Source organism: Muntiacus reevesi, chromosome 8 (genome assembly GCF_963930625.1).
Source record: "Muntiacus reevesi chromosome 8, mMunRee1.1, whole genome shotgun sequence".
NCBI lineage: Eukaryota > Metazoa > Chordata > Mammalia > Artiodactyla > Cervidae > Muntiacus > Muntiacus reevesi.
In genome coordinates, this window is record NC_089256.1 from 49259498 (window position 1) to 49285537 (window position 26040).

General features: G+C 43.5%; 1 protein-coding gene across 5 annotated transcripts in view; it reads right to left on the minus strand.

The window, feature by feature from the left end:
- TFRC (transferrin receptor) overlaps window positions 1-26040 on the minus strand; it is a 137027-nt gene that overhangs the window by 27330 nt on the left and 83657 nt on the right. The window contains exon 1 of one of the 5 annotated variants that reach the window (XM_065942368.1): window positions 1126-1217. The exons of 2 other annotated variants lie outside the window; for them this stretch is intronic. The gene's annotated coding sequence lies outside the window, so the exon portion shown is untranslated. Of the gene's footprint in view, window positions 1-424; window positions 444-553; window positions 573-1125; window positions 1218-26040 lie in introns of those variants that run through there. 2 more of the 5 variants (XM_065942371.1, XM_065942370.1) reach the window with 2 other exon arrangements.

Genomic DNA, 26040 nt, shown 5'->3' on the forward strand with positions numbered 1-26040 from the left:
AACCAGTCACCACAATCTGGCCTATGGCAAAATGTTAACCTGGGTCAAATCACAACTTGCCCACCCGCCCAAGTACTAGCCTAGAAAGCCGTCCACCGCAAACAGTGATACAATGGGCTTCTAAGGCGTTTTATATCATCAAGCACTGCCCTTTGATATCATATCGCTGATTTCCTGAAGGCAAAAGCCAATTCCAATCCAAATAGCTTTTACTTGGCCCCTAGACCATAGCTTTCACAAAGTAGAAGTCTTATTCCTACGGTCTCCCATCTGTTAGTGAGAAGAGCCTAGCAATCCGAATATTCATAAATATGAACACCAGCGGGATTCAGTCGGCTTCTTAGAAAACCTGAGAACCCACACACAAGGACAACAGGCAACGCGGAAAGATCAGGCTGTGCTAAAGTTCAAATACACGGCTTACAGAAACCCTTGTCTACATGCCCAGGACGCAGTCGTAATGCAGTCAGCTTTGTCCCTTTCAACAATGAGACCACGGCCCCGGCGGGCCCCGAGGAATCCAAGGGCTACGAGCTCAAGGTCATCCACGCACCCCGACAGCCGTTCCCAGGGAACACATCCTGCAGGGGCCACGTGCTCCGCGCAGAGTGGCTCAGCGCTGCGGCAGCGTGGCTGACGCCTCGCTCCCGGGCCTGCAGCCTAGGACTGTCCCGAGAGGGCCGGCATCTTCTCAGGGCGAGCTGGTGAGGACAAGGGATCCGGGTGACCCGGGAAGCCGGGAGCAAAATGGCAGGGCGTAGAACGACAGTGGAACTCCCCTCATCTCTCCCTCAGGACCCTGACTGAACCTATTCGCAGGGTCGGGGGCCGAGGGGAGGAGGGCACCGGTAAGGGAAGGTCGGGGAGCCCGTTCCGCAGCGCCGCTGCACCCCGCTTGCACCTGCAGCCCGGCTCCGCTCCCCGCCACAGCCCCTTCCCGCCGCCACGCGGGCTACTTCCCGCCCGCCAACCCCGAGGCGCTGCAGCCTCCCGGCGCCCCGCGCGGCTCCCCAGGCGGCTGGACCGCACCGAGGAGGGTCGCCCCCGAGCCCGCTCCGAGCAGCCCCTCAGGCTGAGGGGAGGGTTGGAGAGCCGGCGGGATTCTAGCAGCCGCGTGTCACTCACAGAGGCGCCTCCCCCGTCCGCTGCTTCCCGGCCCGCCACCAGTCTTTACCGACGCCCTCTGTTGGGATAACCACCCCCAACTGGCAGTTTATAGTCTGGCTCCGCTTTCTCTCTTGCGTCACTTCCTATATCACGTACACCTTCAGAGGAGCTCTGGAAAAAGCCTGGGGCTAGGAGTTGGGCAGGCCTTCCCTGGAACTGTGGACCCCGCGACGCAAGGTCGGAGGAAAAGACGCCAGCCTGCAGGTGCAGGAGGCGAGTGGTGCGCTGACTTCCTCCTCGCGTCCTCACTGGCGCGCAGCCGCAGCCCTGCCTCCCGGAGCCCTCCGTCTAACCTTGACCGATCTTCTGGCTGTGCAGTGCAAGGTCAAACGGTGTTAGCGTCTACTCCTAAATGCTGGATACTTAAACTGAAATATTTAAAGGGTCTGTCGTTGCTGAAATATTAAGTAGGCACTAAAGCCATGTTGTGAATAAATGTTTTGCAGCATCAGAAATAGGATAAGCAAAACAGAATTAAAAGCAAAATGTAATTGTATAGCACAGGGAACTATACTCAATATCTTGTAATAATATTTAATGGAAAAGAATCGAAGAATATAGATATGTATATATGTATAACCAAATCACTTCCCTGTACATCTGAAACTAACACAATATTGTAAATCAACTATAATTTTTTTAAAAAGGAAAACGCAGATTTGTATTTCGGATATATAAAAGCTGCCCATGAATCACTAAGACTGGCATGGAACTTTGCAGAATATTTTAATGCATGAGGGAATGGAAGAGAAAATAGAAACAAGAGATTTATTAGGGTGATAGAATTGTAGAACTTTGATGTTCCTTGCCATTGTTGTTATAGGATTGTGCAATGCGTAATAAATAAATAAAATGGACTGTTATCACTTTCTAAACTCTTAGCAAACATTCTCACCGTCTAGAGGGAGACAACAACAGTCCTCTGAAACGCAAATCTGTTTCCCGTCCTTGAGATTCTGCTCTTCCCCTTACTACCCGCAGGGATGTCTGTCCACCGCCCTTCTCTATACTACTGTTCCCTAAAGTCTCTCACTAAGAAGTATTTTAAAATCTCGTATTTAGGAATATTGCTGCACCTCAGTGGATCTACACAGAAAAAAAGTTAAAGCAGGAAATGGAACAGATTCGTTTTGATGGGGTCAACTAGAAATTCTGACAGCAGGTCGACTGAGTCCCTTCTCCTTCCCAGGTTGGTGGGACTTTAAAAGAAAGAAAAGAAACAAGCAATGCTGATATCCAGGTGAAAATCTTATAAGCACGTGGAGAAAATGGACTTAGGAGACTGCAGGTCAGGATGTAATCTATGAAAATCCAAATTAAGACGTTTACATTCACTAGAATGAAACCATAAAGAAGACACTAAAGAGCATGTCAATTATGTATTTATTTTCATGCTTTTATTAGTAACAAGGGATAGAATGCAATTACATTCCCTTCACTATCCCCTTCTCCCTAGAAGCTCTGCGGAATCTCCCTCCTCTGTAATTTCAAGTAGATCAAAATAAATTTGTCATGCTTTGTTGTGGAACCCATCAGTTCAGTTCAATGAGAGGCAATTCTGCTTTGTCTGATATTACATACATATGTTCAAAGATTTTAACTTTTTTTTTTTTTTAGATTTTACTTTTTTAAATCAGAGTTTCGTTGTTGTTGTTGCCATTATTGAATAGCATTAGCTCCCACTTCTGGAGACCAACAACTTGGATGCTTTCAATGAAATAAATTTTTGGTAACTTTATTTAAACTATTCATCATAACTGAAATGGATATTATTCAATTTCCAACCTTCCATGGACTTAACATAAGACTTACCTAAAATGCACGCAGTTTTTCCAAAAGGCACACAAAAATTGTTTTAAAATCATGTATACTAGAAGTTTGCATAAAGAAAATTGGAGACTGGAGGGGGGTGTACAATGTGCTTAAATAATAAACAAGCAAGTAAACAAATAAAAGCCCTGAAGATCTGGGGAAAGAGCACAAAAACTGAAGTTAAGCAACTGGAGTTCTCCACTTTCTTGAGCCTGGGTTGGATCAGCTCTTAAATGAGAATAAAAAATACTTGCTTCACAGATTTTTCTGTGTGTTTAAATGAGATAAGGCAGGTGCAGTCTCCTAAAACCACAGTCTACTCTGGCACAGAGAAGATTCTTGGTTGAGTCTGTCTGGGTGGAATAGAGTGGGATCAGGCAGGAAAGTAACATGGAAGATGTCTTCAGGTCAGACTTAGATTGATGAGACCAGCTTCCTGTGGTGTGTATTAAAAATCCTACTCTATATAAATACCTCAGGGAAACCAGTAGTGGAAGAGAGTTACAGGCATCATTAGCTGCAAAATTCTCCCTCCCTCCCTTTTCTTCACCTTGAGATGAAAGCAGGACTCTTCCTATTTTCAGTGAGAGAGGAATAACAGGAAAAAGTAAAGCAGAGAAGTCACTGATGAGGTGAAAAGGGCCCCAGCCTCAAAGATAGCAACTAGTCCAGAGCTGTCCCAATTGTGTTGCAGAATGATGGGCTCAATGGTGCTCTACGCCTCAGTTTTCCCATTGGCCACATAGAGTTAACATGCTTTTATTTTCTTCACCAGGAAAATAACTATTTTTCCCCCTAAAAAGTAGGAAACCTCCTTAAACTACACAGTTATACAAATACAAGGTGCTGCTAGTTCAGAGCCCAAGCCAAATGAGTAAATGTGGCCTGGAAACTGAAAAGTTCTAAGCAACTAGCAATGAGGTTATTTGTCCAGAAAAGAAAAGTTGTCTTTGATAACTTACAGTCAACAGTGTCAGATTCTTGATCTCTGATGAAGCAGATTTAGCTCTGGGACCAGGGACCAGGCTTGATCACTCAAGAGCTTTAGTGTAGCAGATTTATAAAAGTATGAAAAGGGACCAAGAAAGCTTCTGACAGACATCAGAAGGGAGACGGAGAGTGCCCCCTTTGCTAGTCTTAGCAAGGGAATTAAATACTTTTTAATTAGTTACTACAATAAATCAAAAGAATATCTAAAGGTTGTAAAAATTTTGCCAGACCCACTCCCACAATTTATAAAGACCCACTCCCACAATCTATAAAGACCCACTCCCACAATCTATCAAGAAAGCTGAATGTCAAAGAATTGATGCTTTTGAACTGTGGTGTTGGCGAAGACTCTTGGGAGTCCCTTGGACAGTAAGGTGATCCAACCTGTCCATCCTAAAGGAAATTAGTCCCGAATATTCATTGGAAGGACTGATGCTGAAGCTGAAACTCCAATACTTTGGCCACCTGATGCAAAGAACTGACTCATTGGAAAAGACCCTGATGCTGGGAAAGATTGGAGGCGGGAGGAGAAAGGGTCAACAGAGGATGAGATGGTTGAATAGCATCACCGAATCAATGGACATGAGTTTGAGTAAACTCTGGGAGTTGGTGATGGACAGGGAGGCCTGGCATGCTGCAGTCCATGGGGTCACAAAGAGTCTGACACGACTGAGCGACTGAACTGAACTCCCACAATTTACATCTTAAGATGACAGGATTATAGTTAACAATAGAAAGATCTTACCAGAACCACTCCCATAATACACATTCTAAGATATCAGGATTAGTCAGGTTTGCAGGAAGGAGAAACCCTCCTCAAGCAGGGTACATTGTTGTTATATAATCCTTACTAAGGAATGTAGGAAGAAAAGTTTGTCCTTTCCTTCTTGTTGAGAATTCCAGACCCCTATCTCCTCTTCCAGAGCCCCACACCCCTTTCTCCTCCTCGGGGACCCCAGACTTCTTATCAACCTGCCTAGGAAGTGACTCTCATCTTCAGTGGCACTTGACTGCCCTGACTTCAGTAAAAATGACTCCGCTATTGATAATGGCTGAGAGGAAAAGGTAATCAATAACCATTTATGGCATTTATACAATAATGCTCATTGAGTAGTATTGTGGGCTTCCCTGGTGGCCCAAATGGTAAAGAATCTGCCTGCAATGTGGGAGACCTGGGTTCGATCCCTGGGTTGGGAAGTTCCCCTGGAGGAGGGCATGGCAACCCACTCCAGTATTCTTGCTTGGAGACTCCCCACGGACAGAGGAGCCTGGAGGGCTACAGCCCACGGGCTCACAGAGCGGGACACGACTGAGTGACTAAGCAAAGCACAGGGCAGCACTGTGTGTCCAGCAAAGACACGTGAAGAGACGGGAAAGGAATCTGTACCCCTGAAAATGCAAACAACATGGCTGGGGAAATAGAATTTTTTTTTTTAAATATTCATTTATTTGGCTGTGTCAGGTTTTAGTTGCAGCACTTGGACTCTCTAGTTGTGGCATCAAAGGCTCAGTAGTTGTGGCACTCAGGCTTAGTTACTCCGTGGCATGTGGGATCTTAGTTCCCCAACCAGGGATCGAACCTGCAACCCCTGCATTGCAAGGCAGATTCATAACCACTGGACCACCAGGGAAATCCCGGGAAATAGAATTTATACTCAAAGAACAAATAATAAGGATCCAAATATGAAATACAAGCAAAAATCAAAGTGAATCAAGGTCTATCTGAAAAGGAAGGTAAGATTTTAATGTGTTTATTAAGGCAGACTGTACTTCTCTACTCTAAATCTTGTTCCAAATTATATGCCTATTTGTGCTCAGTCATGTCCAGCTCTTTGTGACCCCATGGACTCCTCTGTCCATGGAATTTTCCAGGCAAGAATACTGGAGTGGGTTGCCATATTCTCCTCCAGGGGATCTTCCCAACCCAGGGATCGAACCTGAGTCTCCTATGGCTCCTGCACTGGCAGGCGGGTTCTTTGCCACTGAGCCACCTGGGAAGCCCATGTGTGCTTATTTATTAATACATTCTAGTTAGCTACCTGTTTTTTAATAATCTATTTTGTAATGTAAAAGTACAATCGAATATAAACACTCTCATCTCTAACTCAGGCACAAGTACAAGAGGGAACTTTTGCTACTTACCCCACAACATCAAAATCAAAACATACACCGTTTCCAGGGGATAGAGATCAAGAACCTAGGGGGAAACCAAGGAGGATGGGAGAGAGGGACAGCACTGTAAATCCAAACCTCTAAGATGATGCAGGTTGGGGGTGGGAGGGTTTTAGTTTTTAGACAAAGGCATTTAGTGTTTTTTCCCTTAACTTGTAAGACATTAACTTGTTTATGTTATGTATATTTTATCACAATTTATAAAATACATTAATCTAACTCAGAAACTGAGGATTCAAAATCATTTGTTTTTTCTGGGGTCCTCTCTGTGGCCCAAATGCTAAATGAGTTCTCTTATGTCACCATTTCTCAGACACTTTCGACTGCGCTCCACAGCTCCACAGTAAAATGTTCACTTGACATTATCCAGTATCAGTTGAGCTCAGTTCAGTCGCTCAGTCGTGTCCGATTCTTTGCGACCCCATGGACTACACCCAGTATATATGGGTATGTGTGTATATTCACATGAAACAAGTAAAAGTTTCATTAAATAACACCCTTGCTGTGTGCAAAGCAGTCTGGAATTGTCTATTTAATTTTTTTAAATACCGATTTCAACCTATTAAATTAATTTCTCAGAGGGCTATGACCTGTTTGAAAACCACAGTCTTAATCCATCTCCTTTCTCGAAGCATAAATCTTTCTAGTGAACAGGACAAACAGCTTCCTCAAAGTTAAACATCAACTTGAAAGGATTCTCCCTGTTACTTTGCCCACTATTTCGACTTTCTATCATCCTGCACTTGAGCAAATATTGATTGAGGTATTTTGAGTGGGAAGGCACTGTTAGAGAACACAGATCAAGTCTTTTCAAATGCTTTCAAACACACTTTGGTCAATGATGGCAGAACTCTGCTGGACACACAGCATAGGTCCTCCCAGTAACTACTATAGATGCCACTCCAACCTACATTGGCTCTGACCACAGCTCCTATTTGACAACCTGTATCCACTTTCTTGGACAAGGCAATGGCACCCCACTCCAGTACTCTTGCCTGGAAAATCCCATGGACGGAGGAGCCTGGTAGGTTGCAGTCTGTGGGGTCGCTGCGAGTCGGACACGACTGAGCGACTTCACTTTTACTTTTCACTTTCATGCATTGGAGAAGGAAATGGCAACCCACTCCAGTGTTCTTGCCTAGAGAATCCCAGGGACGGGGGAGCCTGGTGGGCTGCTGTCTATGGGATCGCACAGAGTCGGACATGACTGAAGCGACTTAGCAGCAGCAGCATCCACTTTCTTTACTTTGGAATCCTAAGCTCAGGGAAATCACCTTAGACTAGAATCATAAAATAAATATGTGGAGTTCTGCACACTGGAACAGGATTGTTCCAGAGAATGAAGGAGGATTGTCAACTAATATATTTGAGGGTTGATATTTGAGGTTGCTACTATTTTCCACTTTATTTTGCATTTTTCCCCCTTTAAAATGTACTTAAAAACCTTCAGTTTCTGTCCTAATACTCCTGACTAAATTATTCCATGCTAAGAGGAGACTCACACGGGAGAACATTGAACAGGAGCAATTCAGGTTAAAACGGTGGAATTTACCCCTACTTTATAGCAAGTGGTAAAAGTTACTCAGGGCAGGAAAGCAGAATACATAATTAATTTTAAAATTAATTAAAAGAGTATTTATGCCAATGAATACAGTGCTCAAAGTTGGAGTTTTGAGCAGCATATAAGGTCCTATTGAGCCCTTCTAGTTTCATAACAGAATTTCAAATCTGGAAGGAACTTTAACTCATGTACCATATACAGCCTATAACAGATGTCCACTAAGCATATGGAGATTTCATCTAACAAAATTTCTCTTCTTCACCCCATCAAGTGGTTGTGTAGCTTCTAATCAATCATTCCAATGAGAGCAAATTTATCACTTCCAAAACCTTGATAGGTTTGGGAGACCCTTGGGAAGTTCAGACTGTTGGAAAGTTTTTACCTAGTTAATTCCCTAGTGGTCCAGTGGTTAGGACTCAGCTTTCACTGCCAACTGGGTTTAATCCCTGGTCAGGGAAGACCCTGCAAGCTATGCAGTGTGGCCAAAAAAAAAAAAACAAAAAAAGTTTTCACTCATGTTGAACTGAATTCTCTTTCCCTTCTACTTTTGATAGATTGGTTATTGTTTGAAGACTGCTCTTATGTCCACAGCTATCATCTTTCCTTCAGGTGGAATATCCTGATCCCTTCTAAGGGCCACCACAGGACATGATTCTACATTTCCCCACTCACCAGTCAGTTTGGGAAGCATGGTTTGACCAATCCAGATGGTCAAACAGAATAATGGAGTGGGGCTACCATTCCTCTGTTCCAGAGGTTTCTGCCTTTACAGATGCCATCTGCCAGCCACTTCAGTCCCTACCTTAACAGCCACTATACACTGTAACCTCATGCTGAGTTCTCAGCAAGAGTTCAAAGGGGACAGATTGGCCTTTGGAGCAGAGAAACCTGGGTTCAAAATCTAGTTTTGCATGTACTAGCTAATTGGGCTACTATTCCATGTTTCTCTCTTTTCTGTGGATAATGTAATAGTCACATACTGTTGCAGTCTGATACACTATACATAGACTCTCTTCCCCAGTTTATTGCTAATCTAGTTAGCAAATGATGCAGAAGAATCTAGTCTATTTGGCTGGGAACATCCTTGATATTAGAGCTGAATGACAGATAACAGCTAAGATTTATTAAGTATCTACTGTGTGCTAAGACTTCCCTGGTGGCTCAGACGGTAAAGCGTCTGCCTACAAGGTGGGAGACCCGGGTTCAATCCCTGAGTGGGGAAGATCCTCTGGAGAAGGAAATGGTAACCCACTCCAGTACTCTTGCCTGGAAAATCCCATGGACGGAGGAGCCTGGTAGGCTACAGTCCATGGGGTCACAAAGAGTCAGACATGACTGAGCGACTTCACTTCACTTCCCTTCATAGCCAAACCAAGAGTACATGTGAAGAGAAGGTAAATTTAGAAAAACCTAAACCTAGTGTGCTAAAAACGATTCTAGTCCTGAGATCCAGCAGGGCCCTGTGTGACTCCTGGGCACAAAGCTTTCCTGTGTCCCTTGTTTCTTTGATTATAGGAAATAGCCTTCATTCAGCCTCCAAAGGGTCTTCCCTCGTAGCTCAGTTGGTAAAGAATATGCCTGCAATGCAGGAGACCTGGGTTTGATTCCTGGGTCGAGAAGATCCCTGGAGAAGGAAATGGCAACCCATTCCAATATTCCTGCATGTAGAATCTCATGAACAAAGAAGCCTGGCAGGCTACAGTCCATGGGATCGCAAGAGTCGGACCTGATGTAGTGACTAAACCACCACCACCACAGCCTCCATGACCTTCCCTGAGTTCCAGTGGACAGATTTAAGCAGTTGTTAATTAGGGAAGGGGCTTCCCTTGTAGCTCTGTCAGTAAAGAATCTGCCTGCAGTGCAGGAAACTAGGGTTCGATTCCCAGGTCAGGAAGATCGCCTGGAGAAGGAAATGGCAACCCACTCCAGTATTCTCGCCTGGAAAATCCTATGAACAGAGAAGCCTGGGAAGGGAGGGAATGTGCGACAAAGGAGAAACGGTCAGGAGAAATAATAGCCTAGCTTTGGGGCAGAGTCCTGGTTCCTATCAGTGGCTTGTTGTTCAGTTGCTCAGTCACATCCAACTCTTTGCAACTCCATGGACTGTAGCATGCCAGGTTTCCCTGTCCTTCACTATCTCCACACAGGAAAAATAGCTTTGAACTGTTTTGTATATACTGAAGTCCCCTCAAGGTGGGAGAAATGAATGATTCCCACAAGCATGTAGACTCCAGACCAGGCAGAACCTGAAGGTTGATGATGCTGACTCCTACTTATCTCACCACCAACCCATCAGAGAAATCTAAGTACAGGTTTAACAGAAGTGCAATGCATTCATATTATCTCTACAAGACAAGCTGATTTATTAAATTCCCAGTATGTGTACTTCTCTATGATAAGGAGGTTCCTTTTTTTTTTTTTTTTTTTACCATACCATGCACATGTGTGATCTTAGATCCCCATGCGTGCATGTGTATATAGTCAGTTATGTCTGACTCTTTGTGACCCCCATGGACTGTAGCTCGCCAGGCTCCTCTATCCAAGGGATTTTTCCAGGCAAAAATACTGAAGTGGGTTACCATTCCCTGCTCCTGGGGATCTTCCCGACCCAGGGATCGAATCCAGGTCTCCCACATTGCAGGCAGATTCTTTACCATCTGAGGCACCAGGGAAGCCCAAGAATACTGGAGTGGGTTACCATTCTCTTTTCCAAAGGATCTTCCCTACCCAGGGATCAAACCCACGTCTCTTGTGTCTCTTCCATTGGCCAGATTCTTTACCAGTGAGCCACCTGGGAATCCCCCTTAGTTTCCCAGCCAGGGATCAAACCCATGTCCCCTACACTGAAAATGCAGTCTTAACTACTGGACCACCAGGGAAGTTCCATGGAGAGCAACTGAATTAAAATAAATATATTAACTTTGTTTCAAAATATCAATAAATCAGTTTCATCTTCCTCCTTTTGACATCTGTTGTTTACAACTCCTTAATTTGTATCTTGGTTCCCCTTCCTCTATGGTGTAAATCTGGCATCTTTAAACAGCAACAGCACAATTCTGACAAACTCTGTGCAATATGGCCAAATTTATCATAAATTGAGGTCTTCAAAAAAGGGGATTAAAAAAGAGGCTGTGAAGTTCTGGGTAGCTGCTGATATAAATGGGAAACATGAACAAATGTCTAAAGAAAACAGTTGCAAACAGATGATTAAATGCAAATCCTAAATCAGTGAATCCAGTGTTTGAAAAAATATCATATCATCAGAAACTTTTTGGTTTCTCCAGCTTAATACATGCAAGTAGACAAATGTTCCCCTGGTTTGGAAAATGACCCTGCCAAAAGTTTTATTTCTCGTACATGGAAATGTGGTCAAGGAGGAGACTGTTTGAGGGTTGGCTTGGCTCCCCTGCTTCATCTCACACAGTCTCCTGAATGGTAGAGAAGCTGTGTCCTAGAGCTAAGCTTCCCAAGTGTCAGTCTCAGAACCCTCTTCGCTTATACTGCATCAATTTTAGCCTCTTAACAATTCTGTCAAGTAGGTACCATATTCATTTTATAGACAAATATTTGAGAGTGCAAAGAACACAGAATAATTAATTTCAAGAGACACAGTTTTTAAATGGCACAGTTTAGCTTCAGATCTTTGAGATCTTTGATCTTACAACCACCCTTCACTGCATCTCAGATACCGAAACACTGAAATACTATCCAGCAGGCAGATGGTTGAAGCCCTGGCCCCAGAACAGAATGCTTACTTCCAAGTTCCAGCCTGGACCTTGTAACCACAGCCATCTTAGGAAGGAGGGTTTGAGTCTAGTTTATAATGGAATTCGATACCACAGGCACAAAATTAAAGATCACAAAATATAAAGACAAGGTCATTACATGCAATATGCCTGGGATAACAATCTCTCAAAATGTGTCCTAGAAGTAACCTGTGCCAAAGTGAGATTTGAAATTTGTTTAACTGATGACATGAAAGCTCACAGCCCCCAACCAGGTAATCGGAAAGCAGCTAATCATGATAAACCATCTCTAAACATTGTTAAGATGACTGCTTCTGAGACCGGATTCAAAGAGAGAAGCATTTGAAGAGACCCACTCCTATAATAGAATCCACACCAGGACTCAAAAGTAGGCAACAGGAGCAGAGAGCTGCAGAGAGAAAGAGAATCCGGGATAGAAGGCAGCCGTGCTGAGACCAGTGCCCTCATTTCAGGCAGGAGACCTTGGGTCCATCCCTGAGGGACGCTACGGACAGGAAAGATTCCCTGTGGGTGTTGAGAGGAATCAAGCTAAAGTGGATTTTGAGATCCACATGGAGCCTAGATACCAAGGTGAGCTCCCTGTGCGATCCAGCAGTTCCCACCAGCCATCCATTTGCACGTGGTAATGTACACATGTCAGTGCTGCTCCCTCAGTTCGTCTCCCTATTTCCTTCCCTCTCGGTGTCCACAGGTCCCTGCTCTATGTCTGCATCTCTATCCCTGTCCTGCAAATAGGTTTATCAGTACCATTTTTCTAGATTTCATATAAATGCATTAATATATGATATTTGTTTTTCTCTTTTCGACTTACTTCACTCTGTATAACAGGCTCTAGGTTCCTCCACCTCCCTTGAACTGACTCAAATTTGTTCCTTTTTTACAACCCAGGGCTTCTTAAACTGTAAAGAGCATGAGTGTTCTGGGGTCTGTTAAAATGCAGATTCTAACTCTAAGCAGGGGCCCACGACTCTGCATTTCTTTTGTTTTTTTAATTTTTATTTATTTCCTTATTTTTGGCCATGCTGGGTCTTCGTGGCTGTGCAGGCTTTTCTCTAGTTGTGTGGGACAGGGGCTACTCTCTAGTTGCGAGTAGAGAGCAGCTCCTGTTGCGGTGGGGGCTTCTCTTGCTGCGGAACACAGGCTCCAGGGCACTGGGGCTTCAGCAGTTGCGGCTCCAGGGCTCTAGAGTACGGGCTCCACACTTGTGGCCCCGAGGCTTAGCTGCTCTGAGGCATGTGGGATCTTTCCCCACCCAAGGATCAAACCCATGTCTCCTGCATTGGCAGGCAGACTCTTTACCACTGAGCCACCAGGGAAGCCCCATGACTCTGCATTTCTAACAAGCTCACTGGTGATGCCAGGCAGCTGGTCTTCCGAGCACACTTGAGTAGGCTTTAGAGGGAGGAGGGTTGCTATTAGCTGTACTCCCACAGAGAGGACACGCTGTGCCAGCTGGCATGGGAGTGGTTTCTGCAGGGCAGCTGCTTTTCCGTGGCTATAGTGGCCTCTTATCCCACCGAGCTTTTCAGTGGACAAGGGCAATTACCAGGGCCGTCGCAGCTTAAATGAACAACCCTGGAGACCACCCCACTTCTTTGCTGGCAATCCACAACTTCCGAACCACCCACTCATCCCAAGTTCTGAGAGGATTTCACCACCTGAGCAGCCCCTGGACCCTGATGTGAATGGCAGTTCTCTTGCTCCACACAAATGAATCAGGCTTTATGAATCAGCGTTGTGTCCCCGGGTAGCAGATTACCTGATGATCCTAGGTGAACTGAAAAAAGTGTCTCTGAAACTAAACAGGAACAACCCAGAACTGCTGTGAACGTCACCCAGGACTCTGGTCAGGGAGGACCGCTGTCAGCAGACTCTGCTCTGCAACTTCTCCTGAGAGCGAGCTAGGGCTGCAGCAAGCATTATCGTTGTTTACTCACTCAGTCGTGTCCAACTCTTTTCTGACCCCACGGACTGTAGCCCACCAGGCTCCTCTGCCATGGGATTCTCTACGCAAGAACACTGGAGTGGGTTGCCATTTCCTTCTGCAGGGGATCTTCCTGACCCAGGGATTGAACCCATGTCTCCTGCATTGGCAGGTGGATTCTTTACCACTGAGCCACCAGGGAAGCCTAGAACAAGTGTAGAAATTTTCAAAAGCAAATACCACGACCAATTTTCTCTACCCCCACCCCATCCCAAACAAATAAACCCATAAAAATTCTTACTGAGGACCTAAAGGGTTACAGAAAAACCCGAATGAACCTCTTGGCCAACACAATAATACTAAATCACTATTCTGCCTCCTCCCTCAACCCACTCACACATTCATAGTATATGAAACAGATCACAGAGTGTGCATCTGGAAGGCTAGTTTTGTAGCCAAGTTAAAGGTCGGTGTGCGTGAGGCACCAGCCTTAACCTGTTTCCTCTTCTCTCTGAGTTGGAGAGGGAGTGGCTTCTGGGCAAGGACACTCATGCCTGGAGCTGGGGAGGGCTGGTGCTGACACAGCGTGGGTGGCATGGTCGACTCTTGCCTGGAAAAGTGCTCTCAAGGTTATCCTACCCCTCCCCCGCCCGCCCCCATCCCATGGGGATTGCCCAGACCTGAAGTATCTCTGGCTACCCAGGACCTCCCCGAGAAGCTGAGCTTCAGGTGACCCTCTGGTCCCTCCCCTGAGGCCCTGCCCTTCTTCACAGCGCCTGCAGACACCACTCCAGCCTACTTGGGTAGCTCTATGTGCTTAGCCCTTGTGCAAGCCCTAGCCCTGACATATTTCTCTCAGTCACTGGGCTGGGTCATGAATGGCCCTAAACCAGCCTCCAGCCTGAGTGGCAGGGGGCACCTGCCTTGTACTTGTCTGCATGGCACCAGCTCCCTCTGCCAGAGACACTGCATTATCTCATCCTGTTTCTAAGCCTGAGTTTGCTCTGGGGCCATCGTTCAAGTTCCCTCTCCTTATCTGAGGGACACCTCTGATGTTGCACGTGTTCAGAGAATAGAGAAAGTCTGTTCCCATTCTTATCACCTTATTCACAGTGTAGTGGATGGATCTACCAAGGCTCTACTGTGTGTCAGGCACTGTGCTGAACCTGGTGATAAGGAGCTGCCCAGAACGCTTCCCTTGGGTTCTCTCTGATGACTTACTTCCTCCAGAAGCCCACCATTCTACTTCTATAGTATCAGAAGCCTTTGAAACATTGAGAGAAGCTTCCTTGTTTCATACTGAGATACCACTTAAAACAGACAAGTGACCAGCACACAGGGCTCATAGAAGCGCTTCACTGTTCTCTACACGAATTTTTGTAAAAAAAATTTTGTAAAAAAACAAGCTAGGCAACAGATGTGCAAATGCCATGAGTTATCAGAAAGAAGGTAAGTGATGAGCTGAAGGTCAGGAACCCACAGGCTCCCATCTGCGCCTCTTCAGTGGGATTCCTTCTGCTCACTATACAAATACCAATTTGTGTTCTCTCTAAGTGCCAGATCTTTATTCCCAGGTTCTTGCTGGACGCCCCCACCTGGATGACCTGCTCGAATTCAATCTGTCCTGAAGAGAAGCTGACACTTCCCCGCCAAGTCTGGTGCTCCTCACTCCTGTCTGTCCTGCTCTCTGACTCTGTGCTTTGCAGATTCTGAGGACAGTCCTGACAGTCTGGGGGACTCTCCCCACAGCCACCTGCTCAACAGATGTTTACTGAACGGAACTCCTCAGGCATCAGTTTGCTCCTGGGCTCATATGGAACCGCTCATTTATTGGATAACTTCCTCCAACTGACCGCCCTGAGTTAGAGGTCATCACACAGGTGAGTGGTGGCTTCTCTGCAGAGTACTGGGCTTCGCTCCAGGAGGCAGAGACATGCCAAAATGAACTGCATTTGCCAAACTACATCAGTGGGTATGTGAGCGCACAGAAAATAATTGAAAGGGAGACACACCACACTAAGAGATAATAATAAAGGAAACTGAGTGTAGGGGATACACAGGAACTCCGTACTATCTTCACAATTTTCTGTAAACCTAAAGGTGTTCTAAGAATTAAAGTCTATTTAAAGGGAAAAAAGATGGACTTCTCTGGTGGCCCAGTGGTTAGGACTCCGTACTCCCAGTGCAAAAGTCCTGGGTTTGATCCCTGGTCAAGGAGGTATATCCCACATGCCACAGCGAAGATCAAGGATCCTGCGTGCTGTAGCTGAGACCCAGCACAGGCAAATAAATAAATAAATATTTTAAAAATTTAAAAATAAAGGGAAAAAAGAGTAGGAAAAAAGTGAAAAGGTAAGTTGTTAAAAGTTCAGGAATTGCAATATAAATGCAAAAGCTGAAACTCAAGGCAAGATGTGGCTCAGTTCAATTCAGTTCAGTCGCTCAGTCATGTCCGATTCTTTGTGACCCCAAGGACTACAGCATGCCAGGCCTCCCTGTCCATCACCAACTCCCAGAGTTTACTCAAACTCATGTCCATTGAGTCGAAGATGTGGCTGGGGAGTCACTAAACAAGAGCATCTGGGAGTTCAGGGGAAGGAAGACTGTGACCAAGGCTCTTTTGGAGGCTTCTGGAAGAAACAGACCTGGGGAGTCTTGGGCAGGCTGTGAGCACTTTGATACCCCAACGCTGGAGCATAGAAGGTGTTTAAGACTTTGCTCATAGACACAAAGAAGGCAGCTTTGAACCAGACAAGCTGAAGTGGAAGTCTCAACTTAAGCTCTCTAAGTATCTTACAGATACTCATCTCTAAGTACCTTAAACTCTCTAAATCTCTATGATCTCTACTCTTCAAAATGAGAATAATAATGCTCACCTCAAAGGTTTAAGTGAGAAAATGCATGTAAAGGGCTTAGCATAGCGTGGGCCCCTCAGAAAGTCTCAAAACATGTTAACGGTTGCATATGCTGTGTCCAAGTCAATACTGACTGTATGGTATCAGTTACACGTGGAATCTATAAAACATGACAAACTAGCAAATATAATAATAAAAGAAGCAGATTCACAGAGAACAAACTAGCGGTTACCAGTGGGGAGTAGGGGTAATATAGTGGTAGAGGAGTAAGAAGTACAAACTATTAGGTATCAAATAAGCCCACAAGGATATTTATACAATACAGGGAATATAGTCAATATTTTATAAAAAGTGTAAGTGGAGTATAACCTTTAAAAAATATGAATCACTACATTGTACACGTATCAGTTCAGCTGTCACTCAGTCGTGTCCAACTCTTTGCAACCCCATGGACTGCAGCACGCCAAGCTTCCCTGTCCATCACCAACTCCCGGAGCTTGTTCAAACTCATGTCCATCGAGTCGGTGATGCCATCCAACTATCTCATCCTCTGTTGTTCCCTTCTCCTCCTGCCTTTAATCTTTCCCAGCATCAGGGTCTTTTCCAATGAGTCAGTTCTTTGCATCAGATAGCCAAAGTATTGGAGTTTCAGTTTCAGCATCAGTCCTTCCAATGAATATTCAGGACTGATTTCCTTTAGGATGGACTGGTTGGATCTGCTTGCAGTCCAAGTGATTCTCAAGAGTCTTCTCCAACACCACAGTTCAAAAGCATCAATTCTTCGGCGCTCAGATTTCTTTATAGTCCAGCTCTCACATCCATACATGACTACTGGAAAAACCGTAGCTTTGACTAGATGGACCTTTGTCAGCAAAGTAATGTCTCTGCTTTTTAATATGCTGTCCAGGTTGGTCATAGCTTTTCTTTCAAGGAGCAAGCATCTTTTAATTTCATGGCTGTAGTCACCATCTGCAATGATTTTGGAGCCCAAAAAAATAAAATCTGTCACTGTTTCCATTGTCTCCCCATCTATTTGCCATGTTCATCTATAATTTATATAATATTGTATAGCAGCTATACTTCACTTTTTTTAAAAAATACGTGAAAATTTGCCATATTGGAATCCACATTTACACATATTTCAGTTTTGGAAAAACAAAAATCAAAAACCAACCAAACAAACATGCAAAAACTTCAGGTCAGAATGACTCCTCAACTAAGTTCACTACCTCCCAGTTTCTTCTCCGTAAGCCTCTCGCTCTTAGCTCCCATTCAGATCAGACTGCATTTGGCCCCCATCCTGACCTGATAGGCTGATTTCTTGCATCTTTCTTTCTCTCTGCCTCCTCCGTTCAGGACCATGGAGTTCTCTGCCATAAGGATTGCCCACTTCTGCCATGAGCCCCTTTCCTCTTCCACAATGGGTTCTTATTCTTTTTTGACTCTCCCCATCACTGATGTGGCTTCCTCACTTGATTTCCCCACACTTGTTCCAATACCTGTCGGTTCTTCTGCGTCTTGTTGTAGCCAGCACTCCCAATGCCATATTTATTTGTACCAACATAGCTCTATCTCAAGGTCCATCTTTCATCAGAATTCAAATTTAATAAGGAAAAGACCATCTTGGAGACTTCCATGGTGGCCCAGTGACTAAAATCCTCCTTCCAATGCAGGGGACAAGGGTTCAATCCCTGGCTGGGGAACTAAGATTCCACAGGCCATGGACAACTAAGCCCATGCACAACAACTACTGACAGTCTGGGCCTCTCAACTAGAGAAAAGTCTGAGGGCTGCAATGAAAGATCCCACGTGCTGAAGCAGAGGTCTCACATGCCACAACTAAGACCCAATGCAGCCAAAAATAAACAAACAAATAAATATCTTTTAAAAAGGACCATCTTATCCTATAACACTTCAACCCAGATATATACATTTCTTACCATAAAAGACAAAAATCAAAAGGGAGAGGTAAAGCATTTTCTGAGAAATATAACATCTGTAGTACCCAATGGCATGGTAGCATCTGATTTACTGGGAGAGGTGCAAAACATATTAATATATGACCTGAGGTTGACATTGTCAGTTTAGTGAAGAAAGAATCCTTTTTCTCTGTAACTATTAGCAGAATGAAATGTCCTTGGACATCCAGTGTTTATAAGATTAGCCATTGACCAGGAGACTGATAAAATTAATCAAAGGGTCCATATCTCCCTCCTAGGCACTCCCTTACTTTCCTGCAGTTTCCCACGGCCTTGGATCCATCCAAGCAGTAACAGCAAGATTAGCAGAGGGCCATAAATTTAGATCCTGGGTCATTTTAACTGAAAAGTCCTCCATCATAGTGTATAAGAACCCTTATTCATTACTAGTGAGTATGCAAAATGGTAGAGTCACTCTGGAAGAGAGATTGGCAGTTTATCATAAAGTTAAACACAGTTTTACAGAACAATCCAACAATTGCACTCCTATGCATTCACTCAGTGAATTTGAAAACTTAGGTCCACACAAAAGTCCTCACATGCATGTTTAGAGCAGTTTATTCATAATATGCCCCCCAAAATTGGAAGTAACCAAGATAGTCTTCAATAGGTGAATGGATAAATAAACTTTGGCACAGTCATACAATGAAATACTATTCAGCAATAAAAAAGAATGAGCTGCTAATTCATGCAAGAACATGGAAAATATTGCTAAGTGAAATGCACACTGTTAAGTGAAAGAAGTTGATCTTAAAAGACTACATACTATCTGATTCCATTTATATGACATTTTGAAAAAGGCAAAATTATAGAGACTGAAAATACATCAGTGGTTGCCAGGGGTTGGGGAGTGGGGAGGACTTAATAAATGAACTATATTTTAGAGCGGTAAAACTATTCTGTGTGATACATGACACTGCATTTGTCAAAATCCATAGAACTTTACAGTAAAAAGACTCAACCTTAATGTATACAATTTTAAAAAATTAATTAGTAGGACAGGGAAATCTCAGAGTGGAATACAGACTGTGATTTTTTAAAGTATTATTAAAATGTACTATATAACCTCACTTAAGAGAGTGGAGGGTAAGTACTGACTTAAGTGACTCTGGAAATGAGTAGAGGCTATAAGACTAAAGATGAAAGGAAATGTACATAAGCACTGTGCTCTAATTGATGAAGTTGATGCCCACAGGTGTATGGGTTAACAATTCTGAGACCACTATACACGTATACTGTGATTGAACAAACAAATAAATGGATGGTAGATAGTGGGAGGTAGACTTCTCATTCTTGGAGTGTGAGATTACAGACAAGCAAGAGGGAAGTCTAGAATGAATCAAGCAATACTAGATAGTCACAGACATCAGTATATATATATATATATCTGCACACACACACACACACTGTGTTTAGCCTAATGTGTATAGATATAATAGTATAATAGTGATAATCATGATGTATGTATATACACAGATTAGTATACATGTATAAAAAAAGAAAGTCAACAAAGCCAAAGTTGGTCCTTTGAAAAGATTAAGAAAACTGACAGACCTTTAGTTAAACTGACTGAATTTAAAAAGAGAAAAAAACTGACTCAAAATATGAAAATCAGGAATGAAAGACAGGAAATCATTACCAAACCTACAGAGACTTTAAAAGACTATAAAGTAAAACTATGAAGAATTGTATGCCAATAATTTAGATAACATAAGATGAAACTGACAAATTCCTAGAAAAACACAAACTGCTAAAATGGACTCAAGAAGAAACAGAAAATCTAGTTAAATCTAGTGAAGAGATTGAATTAGTATTTAAAATTTCCCACAATTTAAAGCCCAGGCCCAGATTGCTTCACAGGTGAATTTTAACAAATGTTTAATGAGGAATGAATAAAAATCTTCAACAACTCTTCAAAGAAACTAAAGTGGAGGGAAACCTTTCCAAATCATCCTGAGTATCTCCCTGATACCAAAGACTTTACCAAAAAAAAAAAAAAAAAAAAAACAAAGAGCAATATCTCTTCTGAATACAGATGGAAAAATTCTCAACAAGATATACACTATTTATGATCAAGCAGGATTTATCCCAGAAATGCAAGGTTCATTTAACATCTGAAAGTCAATTAACATAATATACCACACCAAATGGATAAAGGATCAAAACCACATGATCATCTCCACAGACAGCAGAATAAGCATTTGACAAACTCCAACATTTTTCACATAAAAACACTCAACAAATGGAAAGGAATTACCTCAACCTGATAAAGAGCACTTGCAAAATACCCATAGCTAATAACATACTTAATGGTGAAAGACTGAATGCATTGCCCTAAGATGAAGAAAAAAACAATGTCTACTCTCACCACTTCATTCAACATTGTGCTGGAGGTTCTAGCCAAAGTAATAAAGAAAAAAATATCCAGATAGAAAGGAAGAAGCAAAACTATATTTTGTAAATAATATGATTTTGCTTATAGAAAGTCTTAATAAATCTACTAAAAAACTGTTAGTTTACCCACATATATTTCCTAGCTCTGCCTCAGAGAAGGCACAGAAGCAGTAACATTCAGGTAAAACGAGCACATCTGGTACCCAGATCTTGGTTTCTTACGTCGTTCTTCAATAAAAATATACCAGGTTTCTTGGAAAAATGGCAGGGGCAGGGAATATACAAGATGAATCTGGAGCATCCTCTGGTGCCAAAAGTAAGGATGTGCTCAAGGAACAAAATGATGGAGATGTGTCTCATAGCACAACAGCCAACTGAAGGAGTGCCCCGTGGCCAAAGTTAGAACAATTTGAGTAACAAAATACATGCTGCTGCTGCTAAGTCACTTCAGTCATGTCTGACTCTGCGCGACCCCATAAATGGCAGACCACCAGGCTCCCCCATCCCTGGGATTCTCCAGGCAAGAACACTGGAGTGGGTTGCCACTTCCTCCTCCAATGCATGAAAGTGAAAAGTGAAAGTGAAGCCGCTCAGTCGTGTCCGACTCTTAGCGACTCCATGGACCGCAGCCCACCAGGCTCCTCCATCCACGGGATTTTCCAGGCAAGAGTACTGGAGTGGGTTGCCATTGCCTCCTCTGAACAAAATACATAGCCTAACACTAAATTATTATCCAACGTATAAAATAAATATTGATGAGATCCTACTAATATACTAAAATGATTGACTAAGTGGGAAAGATAGACAAATCTTCTGTACAGAAGAATTCCTATACAAATAATATATAGAGATATGGTTCCATTAAGAAGATGGAGCCAAACCCCTTACTCTTCAAATGTGGACTGTGAATAGACTTCTTTCCAAAGAGTACAGTATAAAAAGGGGAGATAAAAGAAAACTTTACAAGCAGTAGTACCTCAATGAGGTAATCAAAGTCAACATCATCAGAGATGAGTAATGTTGACAGGACCATTGATACAAGGTGATGAAAATAGTATTTCCGTGGTTTTCCTCCCACAAACGGTAACTCCAATGTAATCAGAAAGACGTATTAGACAAACACTAATTGAAGGACATCCTACAAAATATTTGGCCAGCACACCTTAAAATTGTGAAGTTCACCAAAAAAGAGAGGTCTAAGAAACTTTTACTTTCTCGAGGCAACTAAGGAAACACAACTACAGGTAATAAGGTATCCTGGATGAAATCTTATTATGGAAAAAAAAGTTTATTTAAAATACATATATATGAGTGAATGAGGTTAAAAGCTACAAACTTACTTTTATAAAGTCATAAATTAGCAATGGGGATGGTGACTATATAATACTGTATTGCATATTTGAAAATTGCTTAAAAATTAGACATACATTATACAACACATATAACCTCAACATGGTGGAGTAGAAGGACGTGAGCTCATCTCCTGCAAGAACACCAAAATTGCAACTAGCTGCTGAACAACCATCAACCAGAGAATGTTAGAACCCAACAAAGAAAGAAAAGATACCCCAAGACCAAGGACAAAGGAGAAACCACAACAAGGGGGTAGGAGGGGTGTGATTGCATTTAAAATCAAACCTCGTACCCACCAGAGACACTTGGAGGGCACAAACAAAACCTGTGCACACCAGGACTGGGGAAAGGAGCAGTGACCCCCACAAGAGACTGAGCCAGACCTGCCTTTGCGTGTTTGGGTGTCTCCTGCGGGGTATGAGTCAGCAGTGGTCTGCAACGGGGACAGAGGCTCTGGCAACAGCAGTCCTGGGAGGTGCAGCATGTGGCATAAGTCCTCTTTTTCTTAAATTAATTTATTTATTTTAATTGGAGGATAATTTTTTTCCTGTGGTGGTTTTTGCCATACATTGACATGAATCACCCACAGGGGTACACATCTCCCCATCCTGAACCCCCCTTCCAACTCCCTCCCTACCCCACCCCCTCTGGTTGTCCCAGAGCACTGGCTTTGAGTGCCCGTTCAAGGCATAAGCCCTCTTGAAGAAAGTAGTCATTAACCCCACTCTAGAGTCACCAGGCAGGCGACCCACAAACTGGAGAACAATTATACCAAAGAAATTCTCACACTGCTGCAAAAGTTCTAGGCCCCAAAACAGACTTCCCAACCTGGGGATCTGGCAAAGGAACTGGGAATCTGACTTTTAAGGTCAGTGGGATTTGATTTCAGAACTTCCACAGGACTGGAGAAACAGACTCATGAAGGGCACAAACAAAGCCTTGTGTGCACCAGAACCCAGGAGAAAGGAGCAGTGATCCCACAAGAGACTAAGTCAGACTTCCTGGGTGTGTTTGGGAGTCTCTGGCGGAGGGATGGGCTGACAGTGGCCTGCTGCGGGATCAGGGGCACTGACTACAGCAGTCCTGGGAGGACTTCCTTTAGAAGGAGGTCACAATTACCACAACTATCCCAACTGCAGTTTGACCTCAGGTCAAACTACAAGGAGGGAACACAGCCCCACCCATCAGCAGAAATTTGGATTAAAGACTTACTGAGCAGGGCCTTGCTTCCTTTTGTACTCCAAGGCCAAATTTGCCTGTTACTCCAAGTATATCTTGACTTCCTATTTTGCAGGTGGTCAAGAAACAACAGTTAGAACTGGACATGGAACAACAGACTGGTTCCAAATAGGGAAAGGAGTACGTCAAGGCTGTATATTGTCACCCCGACTATTTAACTTATATGCAGGGTACATCATGAGAAACGCTGGGCTGGATGAAGTACAAGCTGGAATCAAGATTGCTGGGAGAAATATCAATAATCTCAGATAGTCATATGACACCACCTTATGGCAGAAAGCAAGGAAGAACTAAAGAGCCTCTTGATGAAAGTGAAAGAGGAGAGTGAAAAAGTTGGCTTAAAACTCAACCTTCAGAAAACTAAGATCATGGCATCCAGTCCTATCACTTCATGGCAAATAGATGGGGAAACAATGGAAAGAGTGACACACTTTATTTTGGGGGGCTTCAGAATCACTGCAGATGGTGACTACAGCCCTGAAATTAAGACGCTTGCTTCTTGGAAGAAAAGCTATTGAAGGAGGAAACAGACAGAGCTGGATTCCATCTTAGGCCAAGCTGCAAACATTAGGCTACATGCATGGTCACCCTCCCAGTGGACTCTTTGTGCCTGGTGTCTATAGAAGTGGCATACCAATGGGAAACCAGACCCATAAAAGAGCCTCAGGACTTGTATTTGGATTCTCCGTTGCCTAAAAGAATATGCTAATTATCTCTGTAACAGAACAAAGTTGTAAATTCCATTATGCTTATCGGGATATGACCACAGTCCTATTGATAAATGTCCACTGTTTATCTAGTCTTGTGACACATGAATCGTGGGTTAACTTTGATCGTATCTCTCTTTTACCTTGTCCAGACTAGTTTCAAGGAATTTGGGGCGGTGGGTTTGAGCAAGTACACTTAGGGTATATAAGGTTTTCACAAAAACTGGTCAGGGTCCTTGGCTAAGAGGAGACTCTGCCGTGTAATTAACGCACTCCACTATCTGCATTGTCCTTCTGAGTGAGTTTGTTTCCCAGAACACATGGCTACAACACTATGACCAACCTAGACAGCTTATTAAAAAGCAGAGACATTACTTTGCCAGCAAAGGTCCATCTAGTCAAAGCTATGGTTTTTCCAGTAGTCATGTATGGATGTGAGAGTTGGACTATAAAGAAAGCTGGACGCCGAAGAATTGATGCTTTTGAACTGTGGTGTTGGGGAAGACTCTTGAGAGTCCCTTGGACTGCAAAGAAATCCAACCAGTCTATCCTAAAGGAAATTAGTCTTGAATATTCATTGGAAGGACTGATGCTGAAGCTGAAACTCCAATACTTTGGCTACCTAATGCAAAGAACTGACTCATTGGAAAAGACCCTGAGGCTGGGAAGGATTGAAGGTAGGGGGAGCAGGGAATGACAGAGGATGAGATGGGTGGATAGCATCACCGACTTGATGGACATGAGTTTGAGTAAGCTCCGGTAGTTGGTGATGGACAGGGAAGCCTGGTGTGCTGCAGTCCATGGGGTCACAAAGAGTTAGACATGACTAAGTGACTAAACTGTACTGAGCAGGGCCTTGTCAGAAGACCCAGTTTCCTGACAGTCAGTCCCTCCCACCAGGAAGCTTGCACAAGCCTCTTATCCCCATCCATCCGAAGGCAGACAGAATGAAAACCACAATCACAGAAAACTAACCAAACTGATCACATGGACCACAATGGATCACATGGACCACACATTTCATTGCCTAATTCAATGAAACTATGAGCCATACCATGTAGGGCCATGCAAGAATGATGGGTCATGGTTGAGAGTTCTGACAAAACGTGGTCCATGGGGAAATGGCAAACGAATTCAGCATTCTTGCCTTGAGAACCTAATGAACAGTATGTAAAGACAAAAAGATGTGACACTGAAAAATGAACCACCCAGGTCAGTAGGTGTCCAATATTTTACTGGAGAAGAGTGGAGAAATAGCTCCAGAAGGAATGAAGAGGCTGAGCCAAAACAGAAACAATGCCCAGGTGTGGATGTGTCTGGTGGTGAAAGTAAAGAACAATATTGCACACAGGAACCTGGAATGCTAGGTCCATGAATCAAGGTAAATTGGAAGTGGTCAAACAGGAGATGGCAAAAGTGAACATTGACATTTTAGGAATCAGTGAACCAAAATGGACCGGAATGGGTAAGTTTAATTCAGACGACCATTATATCTATCTACTACTGTGGGCAAGAATCCCATAGAAGAAATGGAGTAGCCCTCATAGTCAACAAAAGAGTCTGGAATGCAATACTTGGTTGCAATCTCAAAAACGACAGAATGGTCTCAGTTCACTTCCAAGGCAAACCATTCAGTATCACAATAATTCAAGTCTATGCCCCAAATCACTAGTGCCAAAGAAGCTGAAGTTGAATGGTTCTATGAAGACCTACAAGACCTTCTAGAACTAACACCAAAAAAAAAAAAAAAGATATCCTTTTCATCGTAGGGGACTAGAATGCAAAAGTAGGAAGTCAAGAGATATCTGGAGTAACAGGCAAATTTGGCCTTGGAGTACAAATGAAGCAAGACAAAGGCTAACAGAGTTTTGCCAAGAGAATGCACTGGTCATAGCAAATGCCCTCTTCCAACAACACAAGAGATGACTCTACACATGGACATCACCAGATGGTCTATACTGAAATTAGTGAAGTCGCTCAGTCATGTCCAACTCTTTGCGACTCCATGGACTGTAGCCCACCAGGTTCCTCCGTCCATGGGATTCTCCAGGCAAGAATACTGGAGTGGGTTGCCATTTCCTTCTCCAGGGGATCTTCCCAAACCAGGGACTGAACCCAGG